The sequence below is a fragment of the Bos grunniens genome, chromosome 11 (genome assembly GCF_055505025.1).
Source record: "Bos grunniens cultivar Pamir isolate PY7600 chromosome 11, Bosgru_T2T1.0, whole genome shotgun sequence".
NCBI lineage: Eukaryota > Metazoa > Chordata > Mammalia > Artiodactyla > Bovidae > Bos > Bos grunniens.
This window is the reverse complement of record NC_141175.1, coordinates 27,527,504-27,546,775: the sequence shown is the minus strand read 5'-3', so window position 1 is coordinate 27,546,775 and position 19,272 is coordinate 27,527,504. Positions and strand designations below refer to the sequence as shown.

Here is a 19,272-nt window from a genome sequence, read left to right as displayed (position 1 = left end):
AAGAAGAATGTATGAGTGTTTGTTATTGTGTGTCAGTTGACAAACTTTCAAAAGTATATGTGAAAAAGCAAAGGAATAAGAGTAAGCTCAAACAAGGGCTCTGTATCAACCTAGAGAGATCGGATGGGAAGGGAGATGGAAGGGGGTTCAAGAGAGAGGGGACATATGTATATCTATGACTGATTCATGTTGATGTTTGACAGAAAAAAACAAAAATCTGTAAAGCAATCATCCTTCAATTAAAAACTAAATAATTTAATTTTTTTAAAAAAGTGATACAGACATTCTAGATTGAGAGTATTTGCTTTAAAAGTAATAAGTATTTTTGTGAAACCATAATCATAATTGATGCAGAATGAACCAATAAGTCAACAAACAAAAGAACTCAGAAACAAAATCATGAACACATAAACTATTGAATATAGAAATATAATTTTATCTCATTTAGGCAATATGGTTTTTTAAAACAATTATGCTGAAGTAATTGATTAACAATATGAAAAAAAAAAAGAATTTGTATCTCCACTTCACTTTATAAACAAAAAAGTTTCATGCTGTTTAAGGATCAATGTAAGAGAAACAAGGCTATATGAATTTTTTTAGATTATAAGAGAATATCTTCAGTGTCTTAGAATAAAGAAACTAGCAATGAAAGAAGAGACTGATAATTGAACTATATTAAAAATAAGAACTTCTATGTATCAAAGATAATACTTTAAAAGGTAACATAAAAACAATGAAACTTCTAACTATAGAATAGAAAAAGCATATACAACTGTCAAGCAAAATATGTAAAGAATTGCATGAATCCTCAAGAAAATGACAGACAACACAAAAATGATCAAAAGATATGAACACATCCTTCAAAACTGGCAATAAAGCTTATGAAAAGGTGCTAAATCTCGGTGGTAATCAGAAAAGTGAATATTGAAACCATGATATGAATCAGAATGTCAAAAATTTTTTGAGTTGAGCAATATCAACTTTGGTGAGATGTGAGTCAGTGACAGCTCTCATTTACTGTTGGTTAGAATGTAAACTCGGAGAAGGCAATGGAACCCCACTCCAGTACTCTTGCCTGGAAAATCCTATGGGCAGAGGAGCATGGTGGGCTGCAGTCCATGGGGTCACGAAGAGTCGGACACGACTGAGCGACTTCACTTTCACTTTTCACTTTCATGCATTGGAGAAGGAAATGGCAACCCACTCCAGTGTTCTTGCCTGGAGAATCCCAGGGACGGGGGAGCCTGGTGGGCTGCCGTCTATGGGGTCACACAGAGTCGGACATGACTGAAGCGACTTAGCAGCAGCAGTAGCAGCAGCAGAATGTAAACTAGTACAATCACTTGGGGAAAAATGTTTGACATTATCTCCCAAAGTTGAAGATTCATGAACCCTGTGAGCCAGCCTTTCTACTCCTACTCCTAGAGCTGTGTGTATTAGAGAAACGCATGTGCAAGGACACCACAGGGCATGTATAAGCATATCCACAATAATGGAAACTAAAACCACACACTGTCTACCAATGGTAGAATGGTTCATTGGGATGTACTCATAGCAGGGGATTCTATACAGAAAGTGAATATCCAATTGTAATGAAAAGTAAAGAGGTCTTAAAGCTTCTCAGGAAAACAAAGAAATGATTGTGACTATAGTTAACAAAATGGTTGTTGTTCAGTCACTAAGTCGTTTGCAACTTTGCAAGCCTGTGGACTGCAGCAAGCTAGGCTCCAGTATCTTCCTCTATATCCCAGAGTTTGCTCAAATTCATGTCTTGAGTCAATGATACTATCTATCTCATCCTCTGCTGCCTCCTCCTTTCGCCTTCAATCTCTGCAAGCATCAGAGTCTTTTCCAATGAATTAGCTCTTTGCAATCAGTGGCTACCCCTAGTCAGTGAGAAGAAGATAACACCTGGGGAGAGACAGACATAGGCGTTTGAGTTTCTATAAACGCTCTATTTCTTGACCTGAGGACTGTTTTCACAAGAGTTTGCCTTTGTAATCATTCATTAAACTTTGCATATATATCTTATGCACTTTTAAATGTGTATCTTACAGTATGAAAATGTATGAACACGGAGAGAAGGGGGAGAGGGAAAGACAGAGAGGGAGGAATAAAGAGAGGAAGGGAGCCAGACAGACTGAACAGATGTAAATGTCAGAGCCCAACCTCCCCTGGAGCTATTATCCAAGCTGTCAGGATTTGCTTATTGTTTGGATAATTGGATATGTCATAATTATTCTGGATACCTTCCTCTGGAATACTGGAGGAACCATCAATCCAAACTGCCAATAATGATGAAAATTTCAAATGCCAGCCTCCACACTGACTTCAACCTCTCACCTCTGATCTAGATAAAACTGCGAGCCAGGGCTGCCTTGGATTTCAAGACTCTCAGCCTGCATTATGCTTCTGTGAGGAACTGCCAATGTTTTGCCCTCAGGCAAAGAGGAAACCCGATTTGTTTCCCCTGACCAAGTCTCAGAATGTCCAGTTCTAGAAGTTATGATCTTTTCCCTGCTGAAGTTGCTAATTAAGAACATATTCACTCACCTCTCTCTCCCTCTCCTCCTCTCCTCTCTCCTTTCTTTCTATGGCTGGACCCTGAATCATTGTTTTGTGGTCAAAGTGAGTGTTGTTTCTGTGAAAAAGATTTTTATTGAAATATAGTTGATTTACAACGTTGGGTTTGTTTCAGGTGTACGGCAAAGTGATCCAGTTGTACATATATACATTTATGTATTATTTTTCGTATTCTTTCCTATGATGGTTTGTTACAGGAGATTGGACTTCCCTGGTGGCTCAGACAATAAAGAATCCGCCTGTAGTGTGGAAGACCTGGGTTCGATCAGTGGGTTGGGAAGATCCCCTGGAGGAGGGCATGGTGGCCCACTCCAGTATTGGAGAGGGAAATGGCAACCCATTCCAGTATTCTTGCCTGGAAAAACCCACGGACACGGGAGCCTGACAGCCTACAGTCCATGGGATCGCAAAGAGCTGGACATGATTGAGTGACTAACACTTCCTATGATGGTTTGTTACAGGATTTGGGATACAGTCCCCGTGCTATATAGTAGGACCTGGTTGTTCATCTAAAGGTTGACTCATTTTGGTTGTAAGACTTTGTGATAATGTTCAGTGAGACAACACATTTCAGATACGAAGTGTCACAGCCATTTTTACTGCTTTCTGTCCCTTTTTTACTGTCAAGGGAGAAAATACCATTGTCTTGCAGGATTTCAAGTCATGTGGGGATTTAGTTTTAAGTGGATCCCCAGAGAATTGAAATAATTCTATACACACTTTAACCTAACTTTAATAGCACCCGCTTTCTCACAAACATGATTTGGAAATGAACTGATATTACACGAATGTGAGGTTTTTTGTTTTGCTGGAGCTTCCAGCATTGAGAGATGGCAATTAGTGGACGATACACTTATAGCCGGTTCTCAACTGACTATATCAGTGGATTGAGTGGGTAAGTGTCCAGGTCCCTAACACAAATCATATCAAAATAATTAAGAATATTCTAATGTATACATGCTGCTGCTGCTAAGTCGATTCAGTCATGTTCGACTCTATGCGACCCCATAGACGGCACCAGGCTCTGCCATCCCTGGGATTCTTCAGGCAAGAACACTGGAGTGGGTTGCCATTTCCTTCTCCAATGCACAATGCATGGAAGTGAAAAGTGAAAGTGAAGTCACTCAGTCATGTCCGACTCTTAGCGACCCCATGGACTGCAGCCCACCAGGCTCCTCCGTGCATGGGATTTTCCAGGCAAGAGTGCTGGAGTGGGGTGCCATTGCCTTAGATGCATTTCATCCTTAGAATTTGCTCCAGCTAAAGTGAAAATAATGATGATAATAATAATCCCACTAATTATTAAGCCCACACTATATGTCAGACACTGTACTAATTGCTTGATATGCTCTATTCAATTTAATCTTCAGTGGTTCTCCATAGATGTATTCTCTCTTTGCAGATGAAGAAACTGAAGCTCAAAGAACAGAACTGAATTGAGATTATGGTGCAAAGCCTGCTGCTCCTTCAAGAACAGGGTTTCTTCCTTGTCTCAGCTCCAGGAGACTTCTCTGGCCATGCTGACCCATAGGGCTCTCTGCTCTCTGAAAATAAAGTTATCATTATCCACACCAAGACTCCCTTGAACTCTTCATTAACTTTGTTTCACACCTCTTACTGCTTTACCATGAAAACATGGATATTTATACAATTCCCCAGACTAAGAGACCATACAGTCACATTTCCAGCTTTTGTCTCTTCTCATTCTTAACTCAGAAATGGGCAAAAAAACAGAGAAGCAGCAGACATTCGATGAGAAATTGGACCTACATGAGGTCGCAGAATTGGACACGACTTAGTGACTGAACGACAGCAGCAAGGATGTACATGTGAATGAACAATATCAGATATGAAAGGGCCATGACTGAAAGCACAAAATAATTTCTAGGAATCCATCAGGAGATGTGAAGGAAAATAGGTGGGATGGGGAAAATTCCCATTTAGCGCAAGCTGTGTCTAATTTATACATACACCCTTAGCAGTGGTCCCAAGGCCATTCTGAACTGTCCTCTGTGGGGTGAACATTCAAGATTCTTTTCCTTCAAATGGAAACTTTTCAAATTGTGTCGCAGAGGTTTAACTGAGTCTGAAATATTATTTGGAACATTGAAATGTACACACTGCTGTATTTAAAATAGGTAACCAAAAAGGACCTACTGTTTAGCACAAGGAACTGTGTTTAATATTCTGTAATGACCTAAATGGGAAAAGAATTTGAAAAAGAATAGTTACATGTATCTATGTATAACTGAATCACTTAGCTGGACACCTGAACTAACACAGCATTGTTAATCAATTTTGCTGTTGTTCAACTGCTCACTCGTGCCTGATTCTTTGCAACTCCATGGAATGCCGCACCCAGGCTCTCATGTTAATCAACTGTGCTCCAAAATTTTAAAAAAGCCTAATAAAAAAGAAAACCATCTTAAAAAATAAAAAATGTAAAATAGAGATACAGTTGTATAACTTACAGGGTATTAAAGACGATGGGTGGTGGGAGTGGAAAACTTGGAGATATAATTCCCAAAACAACTGCTTGCTACCCTAGGAAACCACCAGTTGTAACTTCCAGTCCCAATAACTTCTTTCGCTTGTCAACTTAAATGCAGAAATGGGTACATCATTTAAAGCCATGTCAGCAGAAATGTGTATCAATGGTGTTTTTCATTTGAGAAATGAGAAATGAGCTTACAGTTCTATCATTTTTTCCAAAATCCCTTCAGAGAATCTCCTACACAAACTCAAGGCAAGTTTCACTTTTTGCAATTTAGCAGTTTGGAGTTTTTTCATGCATGGGCAACACTCCACCCCATCCCACTTCACCCTAAATTGAGTTTGAGGGGTTTTTTTTGTTTTCACTCTTGCACAACATGAAAACAAGTGAATACATTTTAGTCAAAATTTCCATCTCCAAGTCTCCTAAGTGGTGTGAAAAATCCTGGAAAATCTCAGAGCAAAAGAGGACATTAGGAAAAATCAGGACAAGTGAAAACAGCAGTGAAGGATGTAACCTAATGTCTGTGTCAACACAACCAACATTTCCCAAATCTATTCTCTCTCCAGTGAGGCTGGGCTACTGGGGTGAAAGAGAAACTCATCTTGGTCAACACTGATTGTCATGAATCACCCTTGCGACCATCAGCAGCTGACACAGATGTGCCTTATCCCCTAGGCATACTTTGTCCAGTGCCTACAGCCTATGATATGTATAATATGGTCAAGATCCCATAAGAACAGTATTCTAAAAAAATAGTAATGATGTTTGCACCTCTACATTGCACAAATTGTTATCATGAACTGAAGTTCACAAATACCTACCCTGAGTATCATAATGAATTTATGGTTTAAATAGTAGGAGCAAGTTTTCATTTCTTGATCTCCAATTACAGAAATGGAGGTTAATGTCATGGTAAAGGAGACCTGTATCAAAAACATGACAAGGTTTAAATCCAGGAACTGGTTCTGTCACTCTGAGAAGGCGGGCAGTCCCTTGGAGGATTAATTTCTCCTCTGCAGAGGCAGAACTCTGATGCTATCACTATCGTAGCTATAGTAAGGAAAATGTACATGGCACCTGCTAATTGTTGGCATTATAAAAACAAGAGAAATATTATTTGCCTCACATTCAGAATTCTTTATTCCTGCAACATTGTCCAAAGAGTTATCTGGAAAAGAAAGGGCCATTTCCAACAGAATGAAAAGCATGAAAAGCACTCTACCCCTAGAGGTTACCTCTCCTCTTCATATGGCTTTATCTTGAACTTTCCCTCATGTCTTGAGTGTGAATGGAATGGATTTTAGAAATAGAAGAAATCACTGAGTCCAACCTGTGACTATTTCCTGAAGAGGAAACAAAGCTTTGTTTAAAAAAAAAAAAAAGAAGTGGTTTGTCCAAGTTAACAGAGTGAGATTCCTCATTGTCCAAAGAGATTCTGACTCCTAACACAACTGTTTCTCCTGGGTCACACTGTCTCCTAAGAAAAACCACGTCGTGTTCCTGTGTCTGAAGTCATTTATTTGTAGTTTCCTTTAAGCATCTTCCTACAAGAACAAAAAGTATGACTAGGATTTTGTGGGCAAGAAGCTGAGGCCAAATACTCCTTTTGCTTTCTGACTCTGACCCTGTTCCATGCTCAATCCCCTAAGCGTGTACAACTGGCTTGCTTTGTAATTCTGGGAAAGCTATTCAAATCTATAAGATTTAGTTTCTTTTGTAAAATGGAGGGGATTTGTATTAATCAATAGAGTTGTGCTGAGGACCATTAACTGAGCTTCCATCGGCAAAGTATTTAGCACAGTGACTGCTCTGTAGTTAGATATTCAATGAATGTTGCCGTTTTATTGTAATAGTATGATTAAAGTGTTTCATGCCATAGTTAATTCATGATTCTTTGCTTATCTGAGGATAGGATGTTAAACTCCTGAAATAGCTAGAAAAACCAAACCAAAAAAGGAGACAGATTTCTCATAAGTAATTTAGTCTAATTTTTGGCTAGTTCCTAATTTTTTTAAATTGTGTAAGGCTGACTGCTAAGTGCTATTGTGATCATACAAAAACGTAGAAAGCACAGTTTTGGATTAACAAATGCTTAATAATAAGCCAGAAATAGGAAATGAGGTATTTTATGACAGTAAATACAACTATAAAAATAATTTTCTACAGAACTGTGAGACAAGTTCAAACTTTGAATATACAAGATAATATTCTACCCACACAAAATACAAGAAATTTAGTAGACAAAAATTCATGATGATCAACTTTGGATAAACCACCCAGAGTTGAAGAAGGACTCTTTAAACACCTACACAGATGTTCCCAGAAACCAGAGGGAACCAAAGTCTACCAGGAAGTCCCTAGTAGAATCAGAAAGTATTGCCACACACCCGGAATTATATTTTCCAAGTGGCATGTCACACATGGCCCAGGAGGGAGAACTTGTCCTCTAATCCTTGCATTAGTTAGAATGCAAACAAAAGTTTCAGTTATGTATCGGGCGCTTACATGCAGAGGAACCCTTGTTGCTGAGATGTATGAAAGAAGAGATGGAAATACAGCTGTCATACGACCCACATAGATTCAGGTATATCCTTTGGTTTATACCATCTGCATTGAAGAGTAAAGTATTTTTCTAAGACCTTTGCTTTAAATAGTTTAAAATTAAGATTTATTTTTAATAGCAGTTTTAGGTTCATAGCAAAATTGAGGGGAAAGTAGAGAGATTTCTAGTATCTCCCCCACCCATTCCCTATTATACCTTCCCCAGAGGGTATATTTGTTACAAGAGATGAACCTACATTGACACATTGTAATCAACTGAAGGCCAAGGTTTACATTAGTGGTAATTTTTGATATTGTTCATTTTATGGGTGTGGACACATATGTATAATGACATGTATTGATTGTTATAGCATCACACAGAGTAATCTCGTTGCCCTGAAAATCCTCTGTGCTGTGCATATTCATCAGTCCCTCACCCCAGCCACTGGCCACCATGGATCTTTTTGCTGTCTCCACAGTTTTGCTTTTTCCAGAATGTCGTATAATTGGAAACACACTATGTAGCCTTTTCAGATTGACTTCTTTCATCTAGCAATACAGATTTAAGATCGCTTCTAGTCTTTTCATGTCTTGATAGTGAGCTGAATGACAATCCCATTGTCTGGATGTACCACTGTTTATCCATTTACCTACTAGAGGAGATCTTGCTCGCTTCCAGATATAGGTGATTATGAATAAAGCTGCTATAAAAATCCTATACATGTTTTAGCTCAGGAATATGTTTTCAACTCCTTTGGGTAAACTTTGCTTGAAACTAAGGGATTGCATATAATAGCACTTTACTTGCCTTTGTGTGTTGTCTAAGAAGCAGTTTGGTTGAATATTACAACAATAACAAATTCTGGAAGATTTAGCAAGAGGCGAGTTTTGTTTGTTTGTTTATGTATTACCTAGAAAAGTAGTTTGGGGTTGGTATGATAGCTCCAAGGTAATCAGAAACTTAATCTGAAACTTTTCATTTTCCATTTTCTTCAGGATATAGCTTTTATCCTTATGTTCACTTCATAAGATATCAGCTGCAGTTTCTAACCATCCCATCCACATTCCAGTCATGGAGAAAAAGAAGCTCAGATTCTCACAGGTCTCAGCTGAGTCAGCCTCAGAGCCTTCTTGGACAATACCACCCCCACCCCATCACCAATGGCTTGACTTGCCTGGATTTATATCTTGCTGGCCACTTAGAGCTGTAGACTAGGCTGTGAAAACAAATCCTTTAGCTGTGTGTATTTTTGCCCTGAATAAAGTTGGGTTGTTGTTTTTTAGTTACTAAGTCATGCCTGACTCTTTTACAGCCCCATTGACTATAGCCCACCAGGGTCCTCTCTCCATGGTATTTCCCAGGCAAGAATACTGGAGTGGGTAACCGTTCCCTTCTCCAGGGCATCTTCCCAACCCAGGGATGGAACTCATGTCTCCTGCATTCGAGGCAGATTCTTTACCACCAGGGAAGCCACCAGGGAAGCCCATAAAGTTGGGTGTTTGCTTGTAAAACAGAGAGGGAGAATGACTATTACACAGTAACTAAGTCTCTTCTACATTGTGCTTCACAATTCACAATCAGCTTAACTGATTGACTTGATTGAGGCTGTGAACTCAGAGATGCAATTTCTTTTATTTTTACAAAAAGTAGTAGTAGTAGTAGTAGTATTTCTGGCCAACATTTCCATACTGATTTATGGCTTACAAAAAAATCATCATATATGGCAACGATTTGCATCTCACAGCAATGAAGAGAAGTAAATATTTTGTGGTCATTATCAAAGAATGAAATGAGCTCAGGAAAGCTCAGTATTGCCCAAGGCTAACCAGCCAGTAAGGTGATGCAACAAGATTCAAAACAGTTCTGAATGACTCCAAGCTTATGTTCTTTTATCTGAAAATTGATTAACAAGCCTGTCAAGTCTCTCTAATTATCTTTTTTAAACTACTGAGTCATGATTTTCCATTAATTCCATTCTTTAGTTGTAGTCAGCTATTTCTTTCCAGAGGGGTTAAAAAATCAAAATTATTTCATCTAGGTTAGAGAGACAAGAAGGAATGGAAAGCAAAGAAGGAAAAGAAACTAACTCTTGCAAGCATTATTTGCAAAGTTCTTTTCAAATGAATGTCCTCATTTTACCCTGGCATCAACCCTGTTGAGTAGGAAATGCTGTTCTGTAGATGAGGAAACTGAGATCAGAGAGGTTACGAAATTCCAGTTAGCTCACTCTGTTGGTAAATGACAGATGGGGATCTGAATGCAGCCCTTTCTGATTTCCTACCTGAACTTTGATTTTACTCATATCCTCAAAATATTTGGACGGTTGTTTCCTGATTTTTTTTTATCCATACATCCTTACTGTAAGCAATAACAAAGGAGCAAAATGAAGTTGAAACTATGTCACTTGACTAGTAGAACTTCTGAATAATGAGGAAGAAATCAAAAAATAAGAAGCTGTGAACTGTTTGAGATGTTCATATGTGACACTTTAGGAAGATTCCAGATGTCTCTTTGCCCTGGTTGGTTTTAATATCTATTTTCTTTAAAGATAGGAGCTGTGCTTGATTTTTTCAGCTGACTCTGTCTACTTCTAAGTCCCCAGTAATAATAGCTATCATTGAACACAGGCTATTAAAGATTGCATGGAATATATCTATACTTTAAAAAAAAAAAGGTTGTTTATTCTTAAAGTACAATTGAACTGAATATCCTATACTTCTGTTTGCTAAATCTAGCAAACCTATATGTGACAGTTTTTTGTATTGCTTCACTGAATTCTTAAAATAACTCTTCAAAGGGTTAGATATGGTAATGTGTATCCAGAGAGATTAACTTCAAGGTCACATGATTGAAAAATGGTAATCTGAGGACTCACATTCACATATGTCAGCTCCATAGTCTATGGCCATAGTATATTTTCTCAAGATCTGCAAATAAAAACAAGCTTGACATCCTCTAACAATGAAAGAATCTGACTATTGATTAATTGTCCAACCAAAGGGCGGGAATCATATGAAAGCTACAAAGAATCCAAAATCTGTTTCCTGAAAAAGGCTAAAGTATGTGATATTTTTAATGTCTTCCAGACCATTAAAAGGAACAAGAAAGCGAAGTGTCCTCTCTTGACAATCATTAAAGCAGTGGTTCTCCACAAGGGGTGATTTTGTACACAGGGGGACATTTGGTAATGTCTGGAGACGTTCTTGGTTGTCACAGCTGGGGGTGCTACTGAAGTCTAGTGGGTAGAAGCCAAGGCCAAGGATCCTCCCACATGCACAGGCAGCCCCCACTGCAAAGAATTATCCACTCTCTCCATTCAATAGTGCTGAGATTGGGAAACCCCAAACTAAAATAACCTGTTGGGGTTTTAACACTTTTTCTTTTAAAGTTGTTATACTGCACAGAGAGCTGAAAAATGGCAGTTTAGGGCCTTCCATGACATGGAACCTCTCTGATCTCAATTAGCATCCATAAAATGCAAATAATTTTACCCATCTCACCAGGTTGTGATAAGAATGAAATACAATAAAATATCTTAAAAATGATTTTGTAGTTTACAAAGCACCCCTTAAAACAGATTAAGGTCCTCACAGAGCATTTGCAAAAAGGGTTTGAAAGCATATGTGTTCAGTCAAAGCTGCTATCTGTGTTTCTTTATATTCATTGTTTTGACCAAGTCAATTTCATGTACCATAGCATAGAACGACTGCCCTCCCTCAACTAAAGGAGGAAGACTCTTTTGTGAACTTTGTTTGTTTAAACACTTTCTCCTTTTTTTGCAGGGCGGTGGTTAGAGAGAGCAAAATAACTTCTTCCTCAAACAAACAAATGCAAGAAATAGCCAATTCTGGTTGACAGAATGTGGTAAACAATGGCCGATTTTTAAAAGTTGATGGCCTTGGGATCCATTTGATTGTGAGTGGTGCCTTTAGCATCTCTTGACAGATGAAAATTTGTCAAGTGAGAAACACCAGACTGACCTTGGCTCTGTATTACCAAACTCAAATAGGACATCATTCTGAGCGGGAGGGCAGTCCTCTTCCAGGGGGCTGAGGAGAGTTTCCAGGGCAAAACACTTTAGATGCTGGATTTTTTTAAGTTTTCTTACAGTTGAGGTTTCCGTGAGGGTCTGTACATTTCAAGAATCTAGTCTGTGTGAGAGTTACAGAACACAAAGAGCAAGAAGAAGGCTGATGTCTGAAATAGAGAGACACATGTCAAAGATTTAGAAAGAGCAGCCTAAGGGCAGGGTTAAAGGTCTTTCCTCTTTGCTTCCTTATCTCTTGTTCCTTGCAACTTACCATACTGAGTTATTGTCCATTTTCATGTCACTTTCCCCCATGAAACTGTGAACCCCTTAGGGAGAGGGAAATGAGTCTTATTTATTCTTTTAATAACAGTGCTGGCATGTAATATCTAGTATGTAGAATGTGCCTAGTGAATAACAAAGGATGAAAGAAAGAAGGAAATAGGAAGAAAGGAAAGTGAGAAGGAAGGAAGGAAGGAGGAAAGGAAGGAATTGCCCAGGACCTGACTTTGCATCATCAGATGCCTCATCGTTCTTGGCTCACCTTCCCACCTCCCACTCTGGGCATCCTCATCAGCCAGTCCTCTCAATTCCTTACCCCTTTGCCCATTTACACAGCCATGTTGGTATCCCTTTTCACTGTCCCAATTTGAATGTGATGTTACAGCCCTGGACAACTACTCTTGATAATAGCCCAGGTGCTCATGCCTCTCCCTGGGCATCAGGGGTGCACCCTGGTGCCAAGCCCAGGTTCCCAGACACCTGCCTCTTGGAAAGGGAATCAGAAAATAATGCTTCAAACCAAGCCCCTCAAACAGGCAAGACCTATGAAATGCTGCCGGTTCATTCCTACATCAAGACACACCTGAAGCCAGCAAGAGAGAAAATTATTCAACTTCCCTAATTTTCACCTGATTCATCTATGAAAGGAGGTTAAAAAATTTGCTGTGAACAGGATAACAGATATGCTATACTTGTACTTGGTATTTTATTTATGGTTGCTCATTGCTGAGCACAAACCTTCAAGCCGAGAACCTCCCTCACCATCATCAGGGGCCCACCTTGGACAGGTAGTTTTATTGGGCCTTGATGGCTTTCAGATGGCCCAATAATAAAATACAAATTCAGCTGAAGGGGGCACTAAAACATACATTTTGGTGTGCAGACTAGGCTGAGGTAACAAAAAGCCCAACTATGAAGCACTCCACATAACATGAGTGCATGCTAAATTACTTCAGTTCAGTTCAGTCTCTCAGTCATGTCTGACTCTTTGTGACCCCATGGACTGCAGCACGCCAGGCCTCCCTGTCCATCACCAACTCCCAGAGCTTACTCAAACTCATGTCCATCAAGTCAATGATGCCATCCAACCATCTCATCCTCTGTCATCCCATTCTCTTCCTGCCTTCAATCTTTCCCAGCATCAGGGTCTTTTCAAATGAGTCAGCTCTTCGCCTTAGGTGGCCAAAGTATTGGAGTTTCAGCTCCAGCATCAGTCCTTCCAATGAATATTCAGGACTGATTTCCTTTGGAGTTGACTGGTTTGATCTCCTTGCAGTCCAAGTCAAGAGTCTTCTCCAACATCACAGTTCAAAAGCATCAATTCTTTGGCACTCAGTTTTCTTTATAGTCCATCTCTCACATCCATACATGACTACTAGAAAAACCATAGCGTTGACTAGATGGACTTTGTCGACAAAGTAAAGTCTCTGCTTTTTAATATGCTGTCTAGGGAGGTCATAGCTTTTCTTTCAAGGAGTAAGTGTCTTTTAATTTCATGCTGCAGTCACCATCAGCAGTGGTTTTGGAGCCCCCAAAAATAAAGTCTTTCACTGTTTCCATTGTTTCCCCATCTATTTGCCATGATATGATTGGACTGAATGCTGTGATCTTACTTTTCTGAATGTTGAGTTTTAAGCCAACTTTTTCACTCTCCTCTTTCACATTCATCAAGAGGCTCTTCAGTTCCTCTTCACTTTCTGGCTTTCTGCGTAAGGGTGGTGTCATCTGCATGTCTGAGGTTATTGAGATTTCTCCCGGCAATCTTGATTCCAGCTTGTGCTTCATCCAGCCCAGTGTTTCTCATGATGTACTCTGCATATAAGTTAAATAAGCAGGGTGACAATACACAGCCTTAACATACTCCTTTCCCGATTTGGAACCAGTCTGTTGTTCCTTGTCCAGTTCTAACTGTTGCTTTTTGACCTGCATACAGATTTCTCAAGAGGCAGGTCAGATGGTCTGGTATTCCCATCTCTTCAAGAATTTTCCAGTTTGTTGTGATCCACACAGTCAAAGGCTTTGGCATAGTCAAAAAAACAGAAGTAATGTTTTTTCTGGAACTCTCTCGCTTTTTCTATGATCCAGTGGATGTAGGTAATTTGATCTCTGGTTCCTCTGCCTTTTCTAAAAGCAACTTGAACATCTGGAAGTTCGCGGTTCACATATTGCTGAAGGCTGGCTTGGAGAATTTTGAGCATTACTTTACTAGCATGTAAGATGAGCGCAATTGTGCAGTAGTTTGAGCTTTCTTTGGCATTACCTTTCTTAGGGATTGGAATGAAAACTGACCTTTTCCAGTCCTGTGGCCACTGCTGAGTTTTCCAAATTTGCTGGTATATTGAGTGCAGCACTTTCACAGCATCATCTTTTAGGATTTGAAGTAGCTCAGCTGGAATTCCATCACCTCCACTAGCTTTGTTCATAGTCACTTCAGTCGTATCCAACTCTTTGCCACCCTTTGGAATGTAGTCCGCCAGACTCCTCTGTCCATGGGATTCTCCAGTCAAGAATACTGAAGTGGGTTCCCATTTCCTTCTCCAGGGAATCTTCCTGACCCAGTGACCAAACCCAAGTCTCCTTCATTGCAGGTGGATCTTTACCAGTGAGCCACAAAGGAAACACTCTCTACATAGTAACACTTAGTTTATTTCTAAATCATTTAATGTCCCAGGATTATTTCAGGTCTGTGAATAGTAAGGAGTGAGACTCTGCTTCATGAGGTCATTCAAGGAATCCAGAATGAGAAAAGCTCTACAATTGTAAACCTGGTGCTTACAGTTACCATGGAGTTCCCAACTCCAGTCACCCTTAAAGATTAAAAGCACTTAGAAAGCACAAATGAGAGGAAATCTCATAATTTCATTGATTAGAGCTCAATCACAGGTCACAAAGAATGCAAGAGAGTCTGGTAAATGCAGTCTAGTTCTGAGCTCAGGAAAATAGACGAGATACGGATGTACAGTTAATGGCATCCACCACAATAAGCAAAGTTCTATTAAAGGTGAAAGAAAATCAACTGACTTATGTATAATCACTGGTTTCTCCAAGGAAATGGTGGTGGTAGTTCAGTCGCTCAGTCATGTCTGACTCTTGTGACCCCATTGACTGCAGCCTTCCAGGTTCCTCTCTCCATGGGATTTCCCAGGCAAGAAAATTGGAGTGGAAAATAAGAAACATTTCCAGGAAAATAAGAAATAGGAAAATGTGTTCAGGGGTTAGGGTGAGTGTGGTAGACAGGAGTTGGTGACTAAAAGAGAAAGTGAGATGGTGGGAAAGACCAGCTTTGCCACCTCTGATGGTCAGCTGGGAGGTGAGCAGTCTCTAGGGGTTTTATGATCACCATGAAGCTCTGAAGGCAACTCTTTTCTTCCTCTAAGAGAACCCTATAATTTAGTGTCTTTTGTGCAATAACATGAGAAATCAAAGTTGTAATGGCCATTTAAGCAAACTTTACCATGCTGGGACTCATGAGATAGGACATTAGTTTCAGAACCAGGGTACTCTCAGGGATGGTGGTAGTTCATAACTTACCAGTGAGAGACTGGTACTCAACAAAGCACTCTTTGAAAATATAACTTAAAGACACTCTGAAAAATACAATATATACTTTGCAACCCCATTTGTGAGTATCAAAGAGATCAAATCCAAGTTCAAAAGAAAAAGTTTGATTTAGTCATTGAAAAACAGTCAAGTGAATAATGGCAATCAGCATGATTACAGAAATCCTTAATGTGTCCAAAAGCATTAAAAAATCTGCATGCACTTGCATATTTTTTCCTTTCTCTACTATTTTCATTCTAAAATGAAGACGTAGGTGGAAATTTTTATTAGCATCTGGGTAAGGTCCCCTGCCAGTCAAGAAAGCCTTTATTAATCATTGAGATACTTACCCCATTTTTAAAGAACCATGACTCACCAACAATTACACAGCAATGAGGGCAGAGGTCACAGGATGTTGAATTTTCAAACTTTCCTAAGCATGTCTTCACTTCTGGAACACAGGGCTGCTTTAAGTGAATATGCATGTGTTTACTAGAGAGAAGCAGGGAAAGGAAAATGAGTTGTAATGAAGAAGTGATATTTATGTTAGGATTTCCTTTTCTTTTCAGTTTCAAGTTTAGTCTTAAGCATTTTCCCCCAAGGGAAAAAGGCACCCCAGAGAAAGAGCTGCTGTAGGCCCACCTAATTGCTCGTACCTCAGCACTTAGTTGGCAGTACACTGGGTCACATTCCCTCCCGTACCTTTCATCCAGGATGTTCTGGAAAAGACACAGTGAGAAGAAGAGAGGCAGATGAAGTACTTGGGAACCAGAAAAAATATTTGGTTTTCATTCAGCTGGTACTGAGGTTACTGTTTGAAAGAAAAAGCAATCAACAAAATACCTGGAAAAAAAAGAGATGTTGCAAAACTCTTCCATTTCGGCTTAAATAGGGGGAAAATATTGGCCATAACTTCCATGAAGAGCTTGTATTCTCTTTCTTTTAAGTTTATCATCCTGTAAACCAAAAGGATGTCTGTCATTAGCTCTTCCATAGAAACGTATAGACCAACTGGTCCATCAGTAAAGGGATAACCTTTCATACGTGTACCCAGACACAGAGAATTGTGCAGCATGATATCTGTACATGCAAGGAAATAAGTTTGCCTGTTTTCATCAGATGGGCCCACTAGAAAGAAGGCATCCCTGGCCTCTGTCCTCTTTTGCTCAGGTGATGGAGGGAGTTAATTTGTTTAACCTCTGGGGCTCACGCTGCTTCCTCTCCTGCAAGGAGGTGCACAGTCTGGCTTGCACTCTTGGGTCAGCAGCTGCAGGAAGAAGAAATGGAAACTCTTCATTGTCATCAAGTCTCCTTCTTTGCCAAAGAACAATTGATCCCTGAAACTGCTAGCAGAGGGAAGAGGCTTTCCAAGGACAGCAGAAGGAAGAGACAAACTAACTCAAACGATCAGCCTCCCTTGGGACAGGGAGTAGTCTAGAAGCAAAGCAATAACAGGAGAGAGTGAGGAGGGTGGTGGAGGCTGCTGGGAAAGCAGAATGTTCTGTTCCAGCCCTGTGGGGGCAGGGACACAAGAGAGATCTGGGAAACTTGCTGAGATATGTCTCCACTTAGTAGGACTCTTTCTGTCATGTGATATGACTATTCCGTTTTAAACATGCCTACAATGCTAACAGAATCTAAAGAGATCTAATTCCAACCAGCCCATGCATCCTTAAGATGATATGGGGGAAACAGGCATGGGGCTAGTTCATCATCACATCTGCAGAGAACATTCTTTAAATCTTGGGACTCATGAAAGAAGACTATGGATGAGGTGACCTCACTCACATGAACGTGAGAGCAGTATTAGTCCCTCAGTCATGTCTGACTCTTTGTGACACCATGGATTGTAGCCCATCAGTTCCCTCTGTCCATGGAATTCTCCAGGCAAGAATACTGGGGTGGATAGCCATTCCTTCCTCCAGGAAAGTCTTCCCAAACCAGGGATCAAGCTTGGGCCTCCTACATTGCAGGCAGATTCTTTACTGTCTGAGCCATGAGGGAAGCCCTTCCTGCATGAATGTGGGAAAGAATTAAATGGTTAAAAAGGAACCCCTGAAATAAAGACCAAGTTTACAACTCACCAATTCTCTCTGAAAGAAATACTAAATCATGTACTTGAAGCAAGAAGAAAAATAAATCCAGAAGGAACGCCTGGGCTCAAACAAGAAGTCACATGAGAAAAGAAGGAAAGATGATGGCAAAAATATGGAAATGTGTCAAGGTCTTATCAACCACAAATATCAGTAGTACTGAGGGAAGTTAAAATTGGAGTGAGATGTAATTACAAGACACAGGGTTAGAGAAGGAAAGTGAGAGGAAAACTAAAGCTTCTAAGGTTCTCATCTTATTTTGAAGGAGAATAAGGTACTGATTTTAGGATTTCTTAGAAAGGTATAAATTTAAGTGTTCATGTTACTTGGTGATTTTTTTCTTATTAAAAAAAAACATAATCTAAAACTAACATTGATTGATCCTGAGTCCATGGATGATTTTCATATAGTTTTCTGTATCTTAGAAAAATAATTCGTTTACCTAATTAAAAAGAGAGAGAATATAAGTGAGGAATGGAAAATGGAGAGTGACAGAGAGTGAAAGAGAGAGAAGGAGAACCTAGTTATAGACCAAAGCAGTCAGGTTTCAAAGTTGCAGAACTAGTAAATAAAATGGCTATTCTGAGGCTAACCCATAAAAGGGAACAGTGGCCTTGTGTGGAATTGTTTAAAGGAAACAAATTGCTATGGAAATCAATCAAAAAGGCAGTTATTAAGGGGAAAAAACTGGTTTGACTCCATGACTAAAACCTTAAGATTTTTTTTGCTAACAGTTAAAAGGAAATAATGAAGTCACATTGAAGACAGGAGTTGAACCCAGGGTAAGTAAGGAAGATCCAAAACAGACAAGTCCTAGTTCCTCCAACTCTTTGGCTAGGGGGAATTCCCAGAAGAATTATGATTCCCAGAAGAGTCACACTAAACATAATCTCCGAGCTCATATTAGAATTTCTAGAGTTTTAATTTCAATGTGACATGTATGTTATTACTTAAGTTCAAGTTTGTGAGTAATGTCCAGTCTCACTTACTTGGAGGGCTCAGTTCTTCCCAATGCTTTGTCATCTTCTAGGGCATCTAAGGAGAGAAGGCAATGGCACCCCACTCCAGTACTCTTGCCTGGAAAATCCCATGGACAGAGGAGCCTGGCAGGCTGCAGTCCATGGGGTTGCTAGGAGTCAGACACGACTGAGCGACTTCACTTTCACTGTTCACTTTCATGCACTGGAGAAGGAAATGGCAACCCACTCCAGTGTTCTTGCCTGGAGAATCCCAGGGACGGGGGAGCCTGGTGGGCTGCCGTCTATGGGGTCGCACAGAGTCGGACATGACTGACGTGACTTAGCAGCAGCAGCAGGGCATCTAAGAAGCCTCTTTAGGAGTTGCTTTAGAATCTAGACAGATACTAAGGCAGGTGGTCATGAACTCTAGAAGTGAATATCATTTCAACATCCTCACACAGGGAAGGCCTTGGCCATAGCCTACTGAGCCATCATTCACCACAAACCAGATGTGGGAGGGCTACATGTCTTGCTGGAGGGGACATAATTTGTGAATGATCAAGGCATCATTAAAAACCAGGTCTCTCTAAATGTGAAGCTCATAGTCATCCTACTCATTTGGAGCTGAGTGAGAGACAACACAGAATTGTGATAAGGGTCCTGGTGAGCAAAGACCTAGGACTGCGGCTGAGAGAATGGTTTTCATTTGAACATAACTTTTTAGGTTTAGTAAGGCTGGGTTGGAG

At 39.9% G+C, this 19,272-nt stretch overlaps 1 long non-coding RNA gene across 2 annotated transcripts in view; it reads right to left on the bottom strand.

Annotated features, from left to right (window-relative positions):
• Positions 1–7,734: 7,734 nt before the first annotated feature.
• The window catches only part of LOC147362768 (uncharacterized), a 28,637-nt gene continuing 17,099 nt past the window's right edge, over positions 7,735–19,272 (bottom strand). Inside the window, exons 2-4 of one of the 2 annotated variants that reach the window (XR_015135810.1) lie at positions 16,318–16,430; positions 16,131–16,193; positions 7,735–15,966 (exon numbers count right to left, since the gene is read on the bottom strand). This is a non-coding gene — a long non-coding RNA (uncharacterized LOC147362768). The remainder of the gene's footprint in view (positions 15,967–16,130; positions 16,194–16,317; positions 16,431–19,272) is intronic. The other variant, XR_015135811.1, reaches the window with a different exon arrangement.